The sequence below is a fragment of the Dendrobates tinctorius genome, unplaced genomic scaffold, assembly GCF_039654945.1.
Source record: "Dendrobates tinctorius isolate UK_male_01 unplaced genomic scaffold, ASM3965494v1 ptg000178l, whole genome shotgun sequence".
Classification (NCBI taxonomy): domain Eukaryota; kingdom Metazoa; phylum Chordata; class Amphibia; order Anura; family Dendrobatidae; genus Dendrobates; species Dendrobates tinctorius.
Genome location: NW_027361845.1, coordinates 1,093,615 through 1,115,691, shown reverse-complemented (window position 1 = coordinate 1,115,691; position 22,077 = coordinate 1,093,615). Strand labels below are relative to the sequence as shown.

The following is a 22,077-nucleotide window of genomic DNA, read 5'->3' as shown; positions in this document are numbered from 1 at the left end:
AAAGATGACAATGGTATGAACAAATTAATAGGTGTTTCTGACTTGCCACAAATTTCCTGTTTTGAACTCAGTTCCCAATGATATATCTCATCAAAGGATTGTTGAAAAGATTTTATTCAGTAGAATTAAAAAAGCAATTTTTCAAACACTTTCCTGACAGGTGGCAACAAGATCATGATAATCTATTGTCAGTTAGAATATGCAGTTTCTGTTTTCAATCTTAACCCAAACATCGATCAACTTTTAAAAAGATGAAAGAGATACTTGAACATGACATAATTTAAACATGCATCATTCTGACCAGGAGTAAGGCGCACTACCGTCAGTGTATGAGGAAAGCTGTAAAACTTGCTTGCTCCCATAATTCACTTGTAAAGTGCATGAGGAAATATACAGACACCATCTTGAAATTTGCTACTTTAAATCACAGTTTAGAAAAGTAATAACAAGGATGAATTAGGATCTTCACGTTCCGATTCAGGGATTTCCAGTTTAAAGTTTAGATTCTAGTAATAAGCCTGATTTTCTTACAAATTCAAATATGACAATGGTATGAACAAAGCGATAGGTGTTCCTGGCATTTATTACATTTATTAATGTTTTTAACTCAATTCCCAATAATATTTCTCATCAAATTATTGTTGATAAGATTTTAATCTATAGAATTAAAAAAACACTTTTTTAAAAACTGTTCTGACCTGTGTCAATAACGTTGTGTTAATCTATTTTCAGTTGGATTACCCAGTTTCTGTTTTCAATCTTAACCCAAACATCGATCAAGCTATAAAAATATGAAAGAGCTGCTTGACCATGACGTGATTTGAATACACAACTTTCTGATATGGATTCAGAAGCACTACAGTTGAATTAAGATCTTCACAATCAGATTCAGTGATTTCCAGTCAAAAATTAAGAATCTGGTAATAAACCCTCTTTTCTTACAAATTCAAAGATGGCAATGGTAAAAATAAATTAATAGGTGCTTATGGCATTAATTACATTTATTAACGTTTGGAACTCAATACCCAATAACAATTCTTATCAAAGTCCTCTTGAAACGATTATAATCTGTAGAACTAAAAAATGCAATTTCTTAAACACTGCAGCCTGGTAGCAACAAAGTCGAGTTAACTTTTGTCAGTTGGACTACGCAGTTACTGTTTTCAATAATAACCCAAACATCAATCAAGATATGAAAAGACATAACGAGCTGATTGACCCTGACGTGATTTGAACACGCAACATTCTGATCTGGAGTCAGACGCGCTACCGTTGCGCCACGAGGTCAGTTGAAAAGTGTGGTTGCTCCCATACTTCACATGAAAAGTGCATGATAAAATATATGGACACCATCTTGAAATTTGCTACTTATAATCACAGTTTGGAAAAGATATAAACAAGGATGAATTAAGGTCTTCACTTTCAGATTCAGGGATTTCCAATTAAAAATTTAGAATATAGTAATAAACCCTTTTTTCTTACAAATTCAAAGATGACAATGGTATGAACAAATTAATAGGTGTTTCTGACTTGCCACAAATTTCCTGTTTTGAACTCAGTTCCCAATGATATATCTCATCAAAGGATTGTTGAAAAGATTTTATTCTGTAGAATTAAAAAAGCAATTTTTCAAACACTTTCCTGACATGTGGCAACAAGATCATGATAATCTATTGTCAGTTAGAATACGCAGTTTCTGTTTTCAATCTTAACCCAAACATCGATCAACTTTTAAAAAGATGAAAGAGATACTTGAACATGACATAATTTAAACATGCATCATTCTGACCAGGAGTAAGGCGCACTACCGTCAGTATATGAGGACAGCTGTAAAACTTGCTTGCTCCCATAATTCACTTGTAAAGTGCATGAGGAAATATACAGACACCATCTTGAAATTTGCTACTTTAAATCACAGTTTAGAAAAGTAATAACAAGGATGAATTAGGATCTTCACGTTCCGATTCAGGGATTTCCAGTTTAAAGTTTAGATTCTAGTAATAAGCCTGATTTCCTTACAAATTCAAAGATGACAATGGTATGAACAAAGCGATAGGTGTTCCTGGCATTTATTACATTTATTAATGTTTTTAACTCAATTCCCAATAATATTTCTCATCAAAGTATTGTTGATAAGATTTTAATCTATAGAATTAAAAAAACACTTTTTTAAAAACTGTTCTGACCTGTGTCAACAACATTGTGTTAATCTATTTTCAGTTGGATTACCCAGTTTCTGTTTTCAATCTTAACCCAAACATCGATCAAGCTAAAAAATATGAAAGAGCTGCTTGACCATGACGTGATTTGAATACACAACTTTCTGATATGGATTCAGAAGCACTACAGTTGAATTAAGATCTTCACAATCAGATTCAGTGATTTCCAGTCAAAAATTAAGAATCTGGTAATAAACCCTCTTTTCTTACAAATTCAAAGATGGCAATGGTAAAAATAAATTAATAGGTGCTTATGGCATTAATTACATTTATTAATGTTTGGAACTCAATTCCCAATAACAATTCTTATCAAAGTCCTCTTGAAACGATTATAATCTGTAGAACTAAAAAATGCAGTTTCTTAAACACTGCAGCCTGGTAGCAACAAAGTCGAGTTTAACTTTTGTCAGTTGGACTACGCAGTTACTGTTTTCAATAATAACCCAAACATCAATCAAGATATGAAAAGACATAAAGAGCTGATTGACCCCGACGTGATTTGAACACACAACCTTCTAATCTGGAGTCAGATGCGCTACCGTTGCGCCACGAGGTCAGTTGAAAAGTGTTGTTGCTCCCATACTTCACATGAAAAGTGCATGATAAAATATATGGACACCATCTTGAAATTTGCTACTTATAATCACAGTTTGGAAAAGATATAAACAAGGATGAATTAAGGTCTTCACTTTCAGATTCAGGGATTTCCAATTAAAAATTTAGAATATAGTAATAAACCCTTTTTTCTTACAAATTCAAAGATGACAATGGTATGAACAAATTAATAGGTGTTTCTGACTTGCCACAAATTTCCTGTTTTGAACTCAGTTCCCAATGATATATCTCATCAAAGAATTGTTGAAAAGATTTTATTCAGTAGAATTAAAAAAGCAATTTTTCAAACACTTTCCTGACAGGTGGCAACAAGATCATGATAATCTATTGTCAGTTAGAATACTCAGTTTCTGTTTTCAATCTTAACCCAAACATCGATCAACTTTTAAAAAGATGAAAGAGATACTTGAACGTGACATAATTTAAACATGCATCATTATGACCAGGAGTAAGGCGCACTACCGTCAGTGTATGAGGACAGCTGTAAAACTTGCTTGCTCCCATAATTCACTTGTAAAGTGCATGAGGAAATATACAGACACCATCTTGAAATTTGCTACTTTAAATCACAGTTTAGAAAAGTAATAACAAGGATGAATTAGGATCTTCACGTTCCGATTCAGGGATTTCCAGTTTAAAGTTTAGATTCTAGTAATAAGCCTGATTTTCTTACAAATTCAAAGATGACAATGGTATGAACAAAGCGATAGGTGTTCCTGGCATTTATTACATTTATTAATGTTTTTAACTCAATTCCCCAAAATATTTCTCATCAAAGTATTGTTGATAAGATTTTAATCTATAGAATTAAAAAAACACTTTTTTAAAAACTGTTCTGACCTGTGTCAACAACGTTGTGTTAATCTATTTTCAGTTGGATTACCCAGTTTCTGTTTTCAATCTTAACCCAAACATCGATCAAGCTATAAAAATATGAAAGAGCTGCTTGACCATGACGTGATTTGAATACACAACTTTCTGATATGGATTCAGAAGCACTACAGTTGAATTAAGATCTTCACAATCAGATTCAGTGATTTCCAGTCAAAAATTAAGAATCTGGTAATAAACCCTCTTTTCTTACAAATTCAAAGATGGCAATGGTAAAAATAAATTAATAGGTAATTAATTACATTTATTAATGTTTGGAACTCAATTCCCAATAACAATTCTTATCAAAGTCCTCTTGAAACGATTATAATCTGTAGAACTAAAAAATGCAGTTTCTTAAACACTGCAGCCTGGTAGCAACAAAGTCGAGTTTAACTTTTGTCAAGTTGGACTACGCAGTTACTGTTTTCAATAATAACCCAAACATCAATCAAGATATAAAAAGACATAAAGAGTTGATTGACCCCGACGTGATTTGAACACACAACCTTCTGATCTGGAGTCAGACGCGCTACCGTTGCGCCACGAGTTCAGTTGAAAAGTGTTGTTGCTCCCATACTTCACATGAAAAGTGCATGATAAAATATATGGACACCATCTTGAAATTTGCTACTTATAATCACAGTTTGGAAAAGATATAAACAAGGATGAATTAAGGTCTTCACTTTCAGATTCAGGGATTTCCAATTAAAAATTTAGAATATAGTAATAAACCCTTTTTTCTTACAAATTCAAAGATGACAATGGTATGAACAAATTAATAGGTGTTTCTGACTTGCCACAAATTTCCTGTTTTGAACTCAGTTCCCAATGATATATCTCATCAAAGGATTGTTGAAAAGATTTTATTCAGTAGAATTAAAAAAGCAATTTTTCAAACACTTTCCTGACAGGTGGCAACAAGATCATGATAATCTATTGTCAGTTAGAATACGCAGTTTCTGTTTTCAATCTTAACCCAAACATCGATCAACTTTTAAAAAGATGAAAGAGATACTTGAACGTGACATAATTTAAACATGCATCATTATGACCAGGAGTAAGGCGCACTACCGTCAGTGTATGAGGACAGCTGTAAAACTTGCTTGCTCCCATAATTCACTTGTAAAGTGCATGAGGAAATATACAGACACCATCTTGAAATTTGCTACTTTAAATCACAGTTTAGAAAAGTAATAACAAGGATGAATTAGGATCTTCACGTTCCGATTCAGGGATTTCCAGTTTAAAGTTTAGATTCTAGTAATAAGCCTGATTTTCTTACAAATTCAAAGATGACAATGGTATGAACAAAGCGATAGGTGTTCCTGGCATTTATTACATTTATTAATGTTTTTAACTCAATTCCCAATAATATTTCTCATCAAAGTATTGTTGATAAGATTTTAATCTATAGAATTAAAAAAACACTTTTTTAAAAACTGTTCTGACCTGTGTCAACAACATTGTATTAATTTATTTTCAGTTGGATTACCCAGTTTCTGTTTTCAATCTTAACCCAAACATCGATCAAGCTATAAAAATATGAAAGAGCTGCTTGACCATGACGTGATTTGAATACACAACTTTCTGATATGGATTCAGAAGCACTACAGTTGAATTAAGATCTTCACAATCAGATTCAGTGATTTCCAGTCAAAAATTAAGAATCTGGTAATAAACCCTCTTTTCTTACAAATTCAAAGATGGCAATGGTAAAAATAAATTAATAGGTGCTTATGGCATTAATTACATTTATTAATGTTTGGAACTCAATTCCCAATAACAATTCTTATCAAAGTCCTCTTGAAACAATTATAATCTGTAGAACTAAAAAATGCAGTTTCTTAAACACTGCAGCCTGGTAGCAACAAAGTCGAGTTAACTTTTGTCAGTTGGACTACGCAGTTACTGTTTTCAATAATAACCCAAACATCAATCAAGATATGAAAAGACATAAAGAGCTGATTGACCCCGACGTGATTTGAAGACACAACCTTCTGATATGAAGTCAGACGCACTACCGTTGCGCCACGAGGTCATTTGAAAAGTGTTGTTGCTCCCATACTTCACATGAAAATTGCATGATAAAATATATGGACACCATCTTGAAATTTGCTACTTATAATCACAGTTTGGAAAAGATATAAACAAGGATGAATTAAGATCTTCACTTTCAGATTCAGGGATTTCCAATTAAAAATTTAGAATATAGTAATAAACCCTTTTTTCTTACAAATTCAAAGATGACAATGGTATGAACAAATTAATAGGTGTTTCTGACTTGCCACAAATTTTCTGTTTTGAACTCAGTTCCCAATTATATATCTCATCAAAGGATTGTTGAAAAGATTTTATTCAGTAGAATTAAAAAAGCAATTTTTCAAACACTTTCCTGACAGGTGGCAACAAGATCATGGTAATCTATTGTCAGTTAGAATACGCAGTTTCTGTTTTCAATCTTAACCCAAACATCGATCAACTTTTAAAAAGATGAAAGAGATACTTGAACGTGACATAATTTAAACATGCATCATTCTGACCAGGAGTAAGGCGCACTACCGTCAGTGTATGAGGACAGCTGTAAAACTTGCTTGCTCCCATAATTCACTTGTAAAGTGCATGAGGAAATATACAGACACCATCTTGAAATTTGCTACTTTAAATCACAGTTTAGAAAAGTAATAACAAGGATGAATTAGGATCTTCACGTTCCGATTCAGGGATTTCCAGTTTAAAGTTTAGATTCTAGTAATAAGCCTGATTTTCTTACAAATTCAAAGATGACAATGGTATGAACAAAGCGATAGGTGTTCCTGGCATTTATTACATCTATTAATGGTTTTTAACTCAATTCCCAATAATATTTCTCATCAAAGTATTGTTGATAAGATTTTAATCTATAGAATTAAAAAACACTTTTTTAAAAACGGTTCTGACCTGTGTCAACAACGTTGTGTTAATCTATTTTCAGTTGGATTACCCAGTTTCTGTTTTCAATCTTAACCCAAACATCGATCAAGCTATAAAAATATGAAAGAGCTGCTTGACCATGACGTGATTTGAATACACAACTTTCTGATATGGATTCAGAAGCACTACAGTTGAATTAAGATCTTCACAATCAGATTCAGTGATTTCCAGTCAAAAATTAAGAATCTGGTAATAAACCCTCTTTTCTTACAAATTCAAAGATGGCAATGGTAAAAATAAATTAATAGGTGCTTATGGCATTAATTACATTTATTAATGTTTGGAACTCAATTCCCAATAACAATTCTTATCAAAGTCCTCTTGAAACGATTATAATCTGTAGAACTAAAAAATGCAGTTTCTTAAACACTGCAGCCTGGTAGCAACAAAGTCGAGTTAACTTTTGTCAAGTTGGACTATGCAGTTACTGTTTTCAATAATAACCCAAACATCAATCAAGATATGAAAAGACATAAAGAGCTGATTGACCCCGACGTGATTTGAACACGCAACCTTCTGATTTGCTACCGTTTCGCCACGAGGTCATTTGAAAAGTGTTGTTGCTCCCATACTTCACATGAAAAGTGCATGATAAAATATATGGACACCATCTTGAAATTTGCTACTTCTAATTACAGTTTGGAAAAGATATAAACAAGGATGAATTAAGGTCTTCACTTTCAGATTCAGGGATTTCCAATTAAAAATTTAGAATATAGTAATAAACCCTTTTTTCTTACAAATTCAAAGATGACAATGGTATGAACAAATTAATAGGTGTTTCTGACTTGCCACAAATTTCCTGTTTTGAACTCAGTTCCCAATGATATATCTCATCAAAGGATTGTTGAAAAGATTTTATTCAGTAGAATTAAAAAAGGAATTTTTCAAACACTTTCCTGACAGGTGGCAACAAGATCATGATAATCTATTGTCAGTTAGAATACGCAGTTTCTGTTTTCAATCTTAACCCAAACATCGATCAACTTTTAAAAAGATGAAAGAGATACTTGAACATGACATAATTTAAACATGCATCATTCTGACCAGGAGTAAGGCGCACTACCGTCAGTGTATGAGGACAGCTGTAAAACTTGCTTGCTCCCATAATTCACTTGTAAAGTGCATGAGGAAATATACAGACACCATCTTGAAATTTGCTACTTTAAATCACAGTTTAGAAAAGTAATAACAAGGATGAATTAGGATCTTCACGTTCCGATTCAGGGATTTCCAGTTTAAAGTTTAGATTCTAGTAATAAGCCTGATTTTCTTACAAATTCAAAGATGACAATGGTATGAACAAAGCGATAGGTGTTCCTGGCATTTATTACATTTATTAATGGTTTTTAACTCAATTCCCAATAATATTTCTCATCAAAGTATTGTTGATAAGATTTTAATCTATAGAATTAAAAAAACACTTTTTTAAAAACTGTTCTGACCTGTGTCAACAACGTTGTGTTAATCTATTTTCAGTTGGATTACCCAGTTTCTGTTTTCAATCTTAACCCAAACATCGATCAAGCTATAAAAATATGAAAGAGCTGCTTGACCATGACGTGATTTGAATACACAACTTTCTGATATGGATTCAGAAGCACTACAGTTGAATTAAGATCTTCACAATCAGATTCAGTGATTTCCAGTCAAAAATTAAGAATCTGGTAATAAACCCTCTTTTCTTACAAATTCAAAGATGGCAATGGTAAAAATAAATTAATAGGTGCTTATGGCATTAATTACATTTATTAATGTTTGGAACTCAATTCCCAATAACAATTCTTATCAAAGTCCTCTTGAAACGATTATAATCTGTAGAACTAAAAAATGCAGTTTCTTAAACACTGCAGCCTGGTAGCAACAAAGTCGAGTTAACTTTTGTCAAGTTGGACTATGCAGTTACTGATTTCAATAATAACCCAAACATCAATCAAGATATGAAAAGACATAAAGAGCTGATTGACCCCGACGTGATTTGAACACGCAACCTTCTGATTTGCTACCGTTTCGCCACGAGGTCATTTGAAAAGTGTTGTTGCTCCCATACTTCACATGAAAAGTGCATGATAAAATATATGGACACCATCTTGAAATTTGCTACTTATAATTACAGTTTGGAAAAGATATAAACAAGGATGAATTAAGGTCTTCACTTTCAGATTCAGGGATTTCCAATTAAAAATTTAGAATATAGTAATAAACCCTTTTTTCTTACAAATTCAAAGATGACAATGGTATGAACAAATTAATAGGTGTTTCTGACTTGCCACAAATTTCCTGTTTTGAACTCAGTTCCCAATGATATATCTCATCAAAGGATTGTTGAAAAGATTTTATTCAGTAGAATTAAAAAAGCAATTTTTCAAACACTTTCCTGACAGGTGGCAACAAGATCATGATAATCTATTGTCAGTTAGAATACGCAGTTTCTGTTTTCAATCTTAACCCAAACATCGATCAACTTTTAAAAAGATGAAAGAGATACTTGAACATGACATAATTTAAACATGCATCATTCTGACCAGGAGTAAGGCGCACTACCGTCAGTGTATGAGGACAGCTGTAAAACTTGCTTGCTCCCATAATTCACTTGTAAAGTGCATGAGGAAATATACAGACACCATCTTGAAATTTGCTACTTTAAATCACAGTTTAGAAAAGTAATAACAAGGATGAATTAGGATCTTCACATTCCGATTCAGGGATTTCCAGTTTAAAGTTTAGATTCTAGTAATAAGCCTGATTTTCTTACAAATTCAAAGATGACAATGGTATGAACAAAGCGATAGGTGTTCCTGGCATTTATTACATTTATTAATGGTTTTTAACTCAATTCCCAATAATATTTCTCAACAAAGTATTGTTGATAAGATTTTAATCTATAGAATTAAAAAAACACTTTTTTAAAAACTGTTCTGACCTGTGTCAACAACGTTGTGTTAATCTATTTTCAGTTGGATTACCCAGTTTCTGTTTTCAATCTTAACCCAAACATCGATCAAGCTATAAAAATATGAAAGAGCTGCTTGACCATGACGTGATTTGAATACACAACTTTCTGATATGGATTCAGAAGCACTACAGTTGAATTAAGATCTTTACAATCAGATTCAGTGATTTCCAGTCAAAAATTAAGAATCTGGTAATAAACCCTCTTTTCTTACAAATTCAAAGATGGCAATGGTAAAAATAAAATAATAGGTGCTTATGGCATTAATTACATTTATTAATGTTTGGAACTCAATTCCCAATAACAATTCTTATCAAAGTCCTCTTGAAACGATTATAATCTGTAGAACTAAAAAATGCAGTTTCTTAAACACTGCAGCCTGGTAGCAACACAGTCGAGTTAACTTTTGTCAAGTTGGACTATGCAGTTACTGTTTTCAATAATAACCCAAACATCAATCAAGATATGAAAAGACATAAAGAGCTGATTGACCCCGACGTGATTTGAACACGCAACGTTCTGATTTGGAGTCAGACGTGCTACCGTTGCGCCACGAGGTCATTTGAAAAGTGTTGTTGCTCCCATACTTCACATGAAAAGTGCATGATAAAATATATGGACACCATCTTGAAATTTGCTACTTATAATCACAGTTTGGAAAAGATACAATCAAGGATGAATTAAGATCTTCACTTTCAGATTCAGGGATTTCCAATTAAAAATTTAGAATATAGTAATAAACCCTTTTTTCTTACAAATTCAAAGATGACAATGGTATGAACAAATTAATAGGTGTTTCTCACTTGCCACAAATTTTCTGTTTTGAACTCAGTTCCCAATGATATATCTCATCAAAGGATTGTTGAAAAGATTTTATTCAGTAGAATTAAAAAAGCAATTTTTCAAACACTTTCCTGACAGGTGGCAACAAGATCATGATAATCTATTGTCAGTTAGAATACGCAGTTTCTGTTTTCAATCTTAACCCAAACATCGATCAACTTTTAAAAAGATGAAAGAGATACTTGAACATGACATAATTTAAACATGCATCATTCTGACCAGGAGTAAGGCGCACTACCGTCAGTGTATGAGGACAGCTGTAAAACTTGCTTGCTCCCATAATTCACTTGTAAAGTGCATGAGGAAATATACAGACACCATCTTGAAATTTGCTACTTTAAATCACAGTTTAGAAAAGTAATAACAAGGATGAATTAGGATCTTCACGTTCCGATTCAGGGATTTCCAGTTTAAAGTTTAGATTCTAGTAATAAGCCTGATTTTCTTACAAATTCAAAGATGACAATGGTATGAACAAAGCGATAGGTGTTCCTGGCATTTATTACATTTATTAATGTTTTTTAACTCAATTCCCAATAATATTTCTCATCAAAGTATTGTTGATAAGATTTTAATCTATAGAATTAAAAAACACTTTTTTAAAAACGGTTCTGACCTGTGTCAACAACGTTGTGTTAATCTATTTTCAGTTGGATTACCCAGTTTCTGTTTTCAATCTTAACCCAAACATCGATCAAGCTATAAAAATATGAAAGAGCTGCTTGACCATGACGTGATTTGAATACACAACTTTCTGATATGGATTCAGAAGCACTACAGTTGAATTAAGATCTTCACAATCAGATTCAGTGATTTCCAGTCAAAAATTAAGAATCTGGTAATAAACCCTCTTTTCTTACAAATTCAAAGATGGCAATGGTAAAAATAAATTAATAGGTGCTTATGGCATTAATTACATTTATTAATGTTTGGAACTCAATTCCCAATAACAATTCTTATCAAAGTCCTCTTGAAACGATTATAATCTGTAGAACTAAAAAATGCAGTTTCTTAAACACTGCAGCCTGGTAGCAACAAAGTCGAGTTAACTTTTGTCAAGTTGGACTATGCAGTTACTGTTTTCAATAATAACCCAAACATCAATCAAGATATGAAAAGACATAAAGAGCTGATTGACCCCGACGTGATTTGAACACGCAACCTTCTGATTTGCTACCGTTTCGCCACGAGGTCATTTGAAAAGTGTTGTTGCTCCCATACTTCACATGAAAAGTGCATGATAAAATATATGGACACCATCTTGAAATTTGCTACTTATAATTACAGTTTGGAAAAGATATAAACAAGGATGAATTAAGGTCTTCACTTTCAGATTCAGGGATTTCCAATTAAAAATTTAGAATATAGTAATAAACCCTTTTTTCTTACAAATTCAAAGATGACAATGGTATGAACAAATTAATAGGTGTTTCTGACTTGCCACAAATTTCCTGTTTTGAACTCAGTTCCCAATGATATATCTCATCAAAGGATTGTTGAAAAGATTTTATTCAGTAGAATTAAAAAAGCAATTTTTCAAACACTTTCCTGACAGGTGGCAACAAGATCATGATAATCTATTGTCAGTTAGAATACGCAGTTTCTGTTTTCAATCTTAACCCAAACATCGATCAACTTTTAAAAAGATGAAAGAGATACTTGAACATGACATAATTTAAACATGCATCATTCTGACCAGGAGTAAGGCGCACTACCGTCAGTGTATGAGGACAGCTGTAAAACTTGCTTGCTCCCATAATTCACTTGTAAAGTGCATGAGGAAATATACAGACACCATCTTGAAATTTGCTACTTTAAATCACAGTTTAGAAAAGTAATAACAAGGATGAATTAGGATCTTCACGTTCCGATTCAGGGATTTCCAGTTTAAAGTTTAGATTCTAGTAATAAGCCTGATTTTCTTACAAATTCAAAGATGACAATGGTATGAACAAAGCGATAGGTGTTCCTGGCATTTATTACATTTATTAATGTTTTTAACTCAATTCCCAATAATATTTCTCATCAAAGTATTGTTGATAAGATTTTAATCTATAGAATTAAAAAAACACTTTTTTAAAAACTGTTCTGACCTGTGTCAACAACGTTGTGTTAATCTATTTTCAGTTGGATTACCCAGTTTCTGTTTTCAATCTTAACCCAAACATCAATCAAGCTATAAAAATATGAAAGAGCTGCTTGACCATGACGTGATTTGAATACACAACTTTCTGATATGGATTCAGAAGCACTACAGTTGAATTAAGATCTTCACAATCAGATTCAGTGATTTCCAGTCAAAAATTAAGAATCTGGTAATAAACCCTCTTTTCTTACAAATTCAAAGATGGCAATGATAAAAATAAATTAATAGGTGCTTATGGCATTAATTACATTTATTAATGTTTGGAACTCAATTCCCAATAACAATTCTTATCAAAGTCCTCTTGAAACGATTATAATCTGTAGAACTAAAAAATGCAGTTTCTTAAACACTGCGGCATGGTAGCAACAAAGTCGAGTTAACTTTTGTCAGTTGGACTACGCAGTTACTGATTTCAATAATAACCCAAACATCAATCAAGATATGAAAAGACATAAAGAGCTGATTGACCCCGACGTGATTTGAACACGCAACTTTCTGATCTGGAGTCAGACGCACTACCGTTGCGCCACGAGGTCAGTTGAAAAGTGTTGTTGCTCCCATACTTCACATGAAAAGTGAATGATAAAATATATGGACACCATCTTGAAATTTGCTACTTATAATCACAGTTTGGAAAAGATATAAACAAGGATGAATTAAGGTCTTCACTTTCAGATTCAGGGATTTCCAATTAAAAATTTAGAATATAGTAATAAACCCTTTTTTCTTACAAATTCAAAGATGACAATGGTATGAACAAATTAATAGGTGTTTCTGACTTGCCACAAATTTCCTGTTTTGAACTCAGTTCCCAATTATATATCTCATCAAAGGATTGTTGAAAAGATTTTATTCAGTAGAATTAAAAAAGGAATTTTTCAAACACTTTCCTGACAGGTGGCAACAAGATCATGATAATCTATTGTCAGTTAGAATACGCAGTTTCTGTTTTCAATCTTAACCCAAACATCGATCAACTTTTAAAAAGATGAAAGAGATACTTGAACATGACATAATTTAAACATGCATCATTCTGACCAGGAGTAAGGCGCACTACCGTCAGTGTATGAGGACAGCTGTAAAACTTGCTTGCTCCCATAATTCACTTGTAAAGTGCATGAGGAAATATACAGACACCATCTTGAAATTTGCTACTTTAAATCACAGTTTAGAAAAGTAATAACAAGGATGAATTAGGATCTTCACATTCCGATTCAGGGATTTCCAGTTTAAAGTTTAGATTCTAGTAATAAGCCTGATTTTCTTACAAATTCAAAGATGACAATGGTATGAACAAAGCGATAGGTGTTCCTGGCATTTATTACATTTATTAATGGTTTTTAACTCAATTCCCAATAATATTTCTCATCAAAGTATTGTTGATAAGATTTTAATCTATAGAATTAAAAAAACACTTTTTTAAAAACTGTTCTGACCTGTGTCAACAACGTTGTGTTAATCTATTTTCAGTTGGATTACCCAGTTTCTGTTTTCAATCTTAACCCAAACATCGATCAAGCTATAAAAATATGAAAGAGCTGCTTGACCATGACGTGATTTGAATACACAACTTTCTGATATGGATTCAGAAGCACTACAGTTGAATTAAGATCTTCACAATCAGATTCAGTGATTTCCAGTCAAAAATTAAGAATCTGGTAATAAACCCTCTTTTCTTACAAATTCAAAGATGGCAATGGTAAAAATAAATTAATAGGTGCTTATGGCATTAATTACATTTATTAATGTTTGGAACTCAATTCCCAATAACAATTCTTATCAAAGTCCTCTTGAAACGATTATAATCTGTAGAACTAAAAAATGCAGTTTCTTAAACACTGCAGCCTGGTAGCAACAAAGTCGAGTTTAACTTTTGTCAGTTGAACTACGCAGTTACTGTTTTCAATAATAACCCAAACATCAATCAAGATATGAAAAGACATAAAGAGCTGATTGACCCCGACGTGATTTGAACACACAACCTTCTAATCTGGAGTCAGACGCTCTACCGTTGCGCCACGAGGTCAGTTGAAAAGTGTTGTTGCTCCCATACTTCACATGAAAAGTGCATGATAAAATATATGGACACCATCTTGAAATTTGCTACTTATAATCACAGTTTGGAAAAGATATAAACAAGGATGAATTAAGGTCTTCACTTTCAGATTCAGGGATTTCCAATTAAAAATTTAGAATATAGTAATAAACCCTTTTTTCTTACAAATTCAAAGATGACAATGGTACGAACAAATTAATAGGTGTTTCTGACTTGCCACAAATTTCCTGTTTTGAACTCAGTTCCCAATGATATATCTCATCAAAGGATTGTTGAAAAGATTTTATTCAGTAGAATTAAAAAAGCAATTTTTCAAACACTTTCCTGACAGGTGGCAACAAGATCATGATAATCTATTGTCAGTTAGAATACTCAGTTTCTGTTTTCAATCTTAACCCAAACATCGATCAACTTTTAAAAAGATGAAAGAGATACTTGAACGTGACATAATTTAAACATGCATCATTATGACCAGGAGTAAGGCGCACTACCGTCAGTGTATGAGGACAGCTGTAAAACTTGCTTGCTCCCATAATTCACTTGTAAAGTGCATGAGGAAATATACAGACACCATCTTGAAATTTGCTACTTTAAATCACAGTTTAGAAAAGTAATAACAAGGATGAATTAGGATCTTCACGTTCCGATTCAGGGATTTCCAGTTTAAAGTTTAGATTCTAGTAATAAGCCTGATTTTCTTACAAATTCAAAGATGACAATGGTATGAACAAAGCGATAGGTGTTCCTGGCATTTATTACATTTATTAATGTTTTTAACTCAATTCCCCAAAATATTTCTCATCAAAGTATTGTTGATAAGATTTTAATCTATAGAATTAAAAAAACACTTTTTTTAAAACTGTTCTGACCTGTGTCAACAACGTTGTGTTAATCTATTTTCAGTTGGATTACCCAGTTTCTGTTTTCAATCTTAACCCAAACATCGATCAAGCTATAAAAATATGAAAGAGCTGCTTGACCATGACGTGATTTGAATACACAACTTTCTGATATGGATTCAGAAGCACTACAGTTGAATTAAGATCTTCACAATCAGATTCAGTGATTTCCAGTCAAAAATTAAGAATCTGGTAATAAACCCTCTTTTCTTACAAATTCAAAGATGGCAATGGTAAAAATAAATTAATAGGTAATTAATTACATTTATTAATGTTTGGAACTCAATTCCCAATAACAATTCTTATCAAAGTCCTCTTGAAACGATTATAATCTGTAGAACTAAAAAATGCAGTTTCTTAAACACTGCAGCCTGGTAGCAACAAAGTCGAGTTTAACTTTTGTCAAGTTGGACTACGCAGTTACTGTTTTCAATAATAACCCAAACATCAATCAAGATATAAAAAGACATAAAGAGTTGATTGACCCCGACGTGATTTGAACACACAACCTTCTGATCTGGAGTCAGACGCGCTACCGTTGCGCCACGAGGTCAGTTGAAAAGTGTTGTTGCTCCCATACTTCACATGAAAAGTGCATGATAAAATATATGGACACCATCTTGAAATTTGCTACTTATAATCACAGTTTGGAAAAGATATAAACAAGGATGAATTAAGGTCTTCACTTTCAGATTCAGGGATTTCCAATTAAAAATTTAGAATATAGTAATAAACCCTTTTTTCTTACAAATTCAAAGATGACAATGGTATGAACAAATTAATAGGTGTTTCTGACTTGCCACAAATTTCCTGTTTTGAACTCAGTTCCCAATGATATATCTCATCAAAGGATTGTTGAAAAGATTTTATTCAGTAGAATTAAAAAAGCAATTTTTCAAACACTTTCCTGACAGGTGGCAACAAGATCATGATAATCTATTGTCAGTTAGAATACGCAGTTTCTGTTTTCAATCTTAACCCAAACATCGATCAACTTTTAAAAAGATGAAAGAGATACTTGAACGTGACATAATTTAAACATGCATCATTATGACCAGGAGTAAGGCGCACTACCGTCAGTGTATGAGGACAGCTGTAAAACTTGCTTGCTCCCATAATTCACTTGTAAAGTGCATGAGGAAATATACAGACACCATCTTGAAATTTGCTACTTTAAATCACAGTTTAGAAAAGTAATAACAAGGATGAATTAGGATCTTCACGTTCCGATTCAGGGATTTCCAGTTTAAAGTTTAGATTCTAGTAATAAGCCTGATTTTCTTACAAATTCAAAGATGACAATGGTATGAACAAAGCGATAGGTGTTCCTGGCATTTATTACATTTATTAATGTTTTTAACTCAATTCCCAATAATATTTCTCATCAAAGTATTGTTGATAAGATTTTAATCTATAGAATTAAAAAAACACTTTTTTAAAAACTGTTCTGACCTGTGTCAACAACATTGTATTAATCTATTTTCAGTTGGATTACCCAGTTTCTGTTTTCAATCTTAACCCAAACATCGATCAAGCTATAAAAATATGAAAGAGCTGCTTGACCATGACGTGATTTGAATACACAACTTTCTGATATGGATTCAGAAGCACTACAGTTGAATTAAGATCTTCACAATCAGATTCAGTGATTTCCAGTCAAAAATTAAGAATCTGGTAATAAACCCTCTTTTCTTACAAATTCAAAGATGGCAATGGTAAAAATAAATTAATAGGTAATTAATTACATTTATTAATGTTTGGAACTCAATTCCCAATAACAATTCTTATCAAAGTCCTCTTGAAACGATTATAATCTGTAGAACTAAAAAATGCAGTTTCTTAAACACTGCAGCCTGGTAGCAACAAAGTCGAGTTTAACTTTTGTCAAGTTGGACTACGCAGTTACTGTTTTCAATAATAACCCAAACATCAATCAAGATATAAAAAGACATAAAGAGTTGATTGACCCCGACGTGATTTGAACACACAACCTTCTGATCTGGAGTCAGACGCTCTACCGTTGCGCCACGAGGTCAGTTGAAAAGTGTTGTTGCTCCCATACTTCACATGAAAAGTGCATGATAAAATATATGGACACCATCTTGAAATTTGCTACTTATAATCACAGTTTGGAAAAGATATAAACAAGGATGAATTAAGGTCTTCACTTTCAGATTCAGGGATTTCCAATTAAAAATTTAGAATATAGTAATAAACCCTTTTTTCTTACAAATTCAAAGATGACAATGGTATGAACAAATTAATAGGTGTTTCTGACTTGCCACAAATTTCCTGTTTTGAACTCAGTTCCCAATGATATATCTCATCAAAGGATTGTTGAAAAGATTTTATTCAGTAGAATTAAAAAAGCAATTTTTCAAACACTTTCCTGACAGGTGGCAACAAGATCATGATAATCTATTGTCAGTTAGAATACGCAGTTTCTGTTTTCAATCTTAACCCAAACATCGATCAACTTTTAAAAAGATGAAAGAGATACTTGAACGTGACATAATTTAAACATGCATCATTATGACCAGGAGTAAGGCGCACTACCGTCAGTGTATGAGGACAGCTGTAAAACTTGCTTGCTCCCATAATTCACTTGTAAAGTGCATGAGGAAATATACAGACACCATCTTGAAATTTGCTACTTTAAATCACAGTTTAGAAAAGTAATAACAAGGATGAATTAGGATCTTCACGTTCCGATTCAGGGATTTCCAGTTTAAAGTTTAGATTCTAGTAATAAGCCTGATTTTCTTACAAATTCAAAGATGACAATGGTATGAACAAAGCGATAGGTGTTCCTGGCATTTATTACATTTATTAATGTTTTTAACTCAATTCCCAATAATATTTCTCATCAAAGTATTGTTGATAAGATTTTAATCTATAGAATTAAAAAAACACTTTTTTAAAAACTGTTCTGACCTGTGTCAACAACATTGTATTAATCTATTTTCAGTTGGATTACCCAGTTTCTGTTTTCAATCTTAACCCAAACATCGATCAAGCTATAAAAATATGAAAGAGCTGCTTGACCATGACGTGATTTGAATACACAACTTTCTGATATGGATTCAGAAGCACTACAGTTGAATTAAGATCTTCACAATCAGATTCAGTGATTTCCAGTCAAAAATTAAGAATCTGGTAATAAACCCTCTTTTCTTACAAATTCAAAGATGGCAATGGTAAAAATAAATTAATAGGTAATTAATTACATTTATTAATGTTTGGAACTCAATTCCCAATAACAATTCTTATCAAAGTCCTCTTGAAACGATTATAATCTGTAGAACTAAAAAATGCAGTTTCTTAAACACTGCAGCCTGGTAGCAACAAAGTCGAGTTAACTTTTGTCAGTTGGACTACGCAGTTACTGTTTTCAATAATAACCCAAACATCAATCAAGATATGAAAAGACATAAAGAGCTGATTGACCCCGACGTGATTTGAAGACACAACCTTCTGATATGAAGTCAGACGCACTACCGTTGCGCCACGAGGTCATTTGAAAAGTGTTGTTGCTCCCATACTTCACATGAAAATTGCATGATAAAATATATGGACACCATCTTGAAATTTGCTACTTATAATCACAGTTTGGAAAAGATATAAACAAGGATGAATTAAGATCTTCACTTTCAGATTCAGGGATTTCCAATTAAAAATTTAGAATATAGTAATAAACCCTTTTTTCTTACAAATTCAAAGATGACAATGGTATGAACAAATTAATAGGTGTTTCTGACTTGCCACAAATTTTCTGTTTTGAACTCAGTTCCCAATTATATATCTCATCAAAGGATTGTTGAAAAGATTTTATTCAGTAGAATTAAAAAAGCAATTTTTCAAACACTTTCCTGACAGGTGGCAACAAGATCATGGTAATCTATTGTCAGTTAGAATACGCAGTTTCTGTTTTCAATCTTAACCCAAACATCGATCAACTTTTAAAAAGATGAAAGAGATACTTGAACGTGACATAATTTAAACATGCATCATTCTGACCAGGAGTAAGGCGCACTACCGTCAGTGTATGAGGACAGCTGTAAAACTTGCTTGCTCCCATAATTCACTTGTAAAGTGCATGAGGAAATATACAGACACCATCTTGAAATTTGCTACTTTAAATCACAGTTTAGAAAAGTAATAACAAGGATGAATTAGGATCTTCACGTTCCGATTCAGGGATTTCCAGTTTAAAGTTTAGATTCTAGTAATAAGCCTGATTTTCTTACAAATTCAAAGATGACAATGGTATGAACAAAGCGATAGGTGTTCCTGGCATTTATTACATCTATTAATGGTTTTTAACTCAATTCCCAATAATATTTCTCATCAAAGTATTGTTGATAAGATTTTAATCTATAGAATTAAAAAACACTTTTTTAAAAACGGTTCTGACCTGTGTCAACAACGTTGTGTTAATCTATTTTCAGTTGGATTACCCAGTTTCTGTTTTCAATCTTAACCCAAACATCGATCAAGCTATAAAAATATGAAAGCTGCTTGACCATGACGTGATTTGAATACACAACTTTCTGATATGGATTCAGAAGCACTACAGTTGAATTAAGATCTTCACAATCAGATTCAGTGATTTCCAGTCAAAAATTAAGAATCTGGTAATAAACCCTCTTTTCTTACAAATTCAAAGATGGCAATGGTAAAAATAAATTAATAGGTGCTTATGGCATTAATTACATTTATTAATGTTTGGAACTCAATTCCCAATAACAATTCTTATCAAAGTCCTCTTGAAACGATTATAATCTGTAGAACTAAAAAATGCAGTTTCTTAAACACTGCAGCCTGGTAGCAACAAAGTCGAGTTAACTTTTGTCAAGTTGGACTATGCAGTTACTGTTTTCAATAATAACCCAAACATCAATCAAGATATGAAAAGACATAAAGAGCTGATTGACCCCGACGTGATTTGAACACGCAACCTTCTGATTTGCTACCGTTTCGCCACGAGGTCATTTGAAAAGTGTTGTTGCTCCCATACTTCACATGAAAAGTGCATGATAAAATATATGGACACCATCTTGAAATTTGCTACTTATAATTACAGTTTGGAAAAGATATAAACAAGGATGAATTAAGGTCTTCACTTTCAGATTCAGGGATTTCCAATTAAAAATTTAGAATATAGTAATAAACCCTTTTTTCTTACAAATTCAAAGATGACAATGGTATGAACAAATTAATAGGTGTTTCTGACTTGCCACAAATTTCCTGTTTTGAACTCAGTTCCCAATTATATATCTCATCAAAGGATTGTTGAAAAGATTTTATTCAGTAGAATTAAAAAAGGAATTTTTCAAACACTTTCCTGACAGGTGGCAACAAGATCATGATAATCTATTGTCAGTTAGAATACGCAGTTTCTGTTTTCAATCTTAACCCAAACATCGATCAACTTTTAAAAAGATGAAAGAGATACTTGAACATGACATAATTTAAACATGCATCATTCTGACCAGGAGTAAGGCGCACTACCGTCAGTGTATGAGGACAGCTGTAAAACTTGCTTGCTCCCATAATTCACTTGTAAAGTGCATGAGGAAATATACAGACACCATCTTGAAATTTGCTACTTTAAATCACAGTTTAGAAAAGTAATAACAAGGATGAATTAGGATCTTCACGTTCCGATTCAGGGATTTCCAGTTTAAAGTTTAGATTCTAGTAATAAGCCTGATTTTCTTACAAATTCAAAGATGACAATGGTATGAACAAAGCGATAGGTGTTCCTGGCATTTATTACATTTATTAATGGTTTTTAACTCAATTCCCAATAATATTTCTCATCAAAGTATTGTTGATAAGATTTTAATCTATAGAATTAAAAAAACACTTTTTTAAAAACTGTTCTGACCTGTGTCAACAACGTTGTGTTAATCTATTTTCAGTTGGATTACCCAGTTTCTGTTTTCAATCTTAACCCAAACATCGATCAAGCTATAAAAATATGAAAGAGCTGCTTGACCATGACGTGATTTGAATACACAACTTTCTGATATGGATTCAGAAGCACTACAGTTGAATTAAGATCTTCACAATCAGATTCAGTGATTTCCAGTCAAAAATTAAGAATCTGGTAATAAACCCTCTTTTCTTACAAATTCAAAGATGGCAATGGTAAAAATAAATTAATAGGTGCTTATGGCATTAATTACATTTATTAATGTTTGGAACTCAATTCCCAATAACAATTCTTATCAAAGTCCTCTTGAAACGATTATAATCTGTAGAACTAAAAAATGCAGTTTCTTAAACACTGCAGCCTGGTAGCAACAAAGTCGAGTTAACTTTTGTCAAGTTGGACTATGCAGTTACTGTTTTCAATAATAACCCAAACATCAATCAAGATATGAAAAGACATAAAGAGCTGATTGACCCCGACGTGATTTGAACACGCAACCTTCTGATTTGCTACCGTTTCGCCACGAGGTCATTTGAAAAGTGTTGTTGCTCCCATACTTCACATG

General features: G+C 32.5%; 8 non-coding genes across 8 annotated transcripts; all 8 read right to left on the bottom strand.

Annotated features, from left to right (window-relative positions):
• Positions 1 to 1,215: 1,215 nt before the first annotated feature.
• Positions 1,216 to 1,287, bottom strand: TRNAW-CCA (transfer RNA tryptophan (anticodon CCA)). Its single transcript has one exon. It is a non-coding gene; the product is annotated as a tRNA-Trp (tRNA).
• Positions 1,288 to 2,703: 1,416 nt separating this feature from the next.
• TRNAW-CCA (transfer RNA tryptophan (anticodon CCA)) lies at positions 2,704 to 2,775 on the bottom strand. The gene has a single exon. It is a non-coding gene; the product is annotated as a tRNA-Trp (tRNA).
• Positions 2,776 to 4,185: 1,410 nt separating this feature from the next.
• On the bottom strand, positions 4,186 to 4,257 carry TRNAW-CCA (transfer RNA tryptophan (anticodon CCA)). Its single transcript has one exon. It is a non-coding gene; the product is annotated as a tRNA-Trp (tRNA).
• A 5,861-nt stretch (positions 4,258 to 10,118) lies between these two features.
• TRNAW-CCA (transfer RNA tryptophan (anticodon CCA)) lies at positions 10,119 to 10,190 on the bottom strand. The gene has a single exon. It is a non-coding gene; the product is annotated as a tRNA-Trp (tRNA).
• A 2,893-nt stretch (positions 10,191 to 13,083) lies between these two features.
• Positions 13,084 to 13,155, bottom strand: TRNAW-CCA (transfer RNA tryptophan (anticodon CCA)). Its single transcript has one exon. It is a non-coding gene; the product is annotated as a tRNA-Trp (tRNA).
• Positions 13,156 to 14,573: 1,418 nt separating this feature from the next.
• TRNAW-CCA (transfer RNA tryptophan (anticodon CCA)) lies at positions 14,574 to 14,645 on the bottom strand. Its single transcript has one exon. It is a non-coding gene; the product is annotated as a tRNA-Trp (tRNA).
• A 1,410-nt stretch (positions 14,646 to 16,055) lies between these two features.
• On the bottom strand, positions 16,056 to 16,127 carry TRNAW-CCA (transfer RNA tryptophan (anticodon CCA)). Its single transcript has one exon. It is a non-coding gene; the product is annotated as a tRNA-Trp (tRNA).
• Positions 16,128 to 17,537: 1,410 nt separating this feature from the next.
• Positions 17,538 to 17,609, bottom strand: TRNAW-CCA (transfer RNA tryptophan (anticodon CCA)). Its single transcript has one exon. It is a non-coding gene; the product is annotated as a tRNA-Trp (tRNA).
• Positions 17,610 to 22,077: the final 4,468 nt, after the last annotated feature.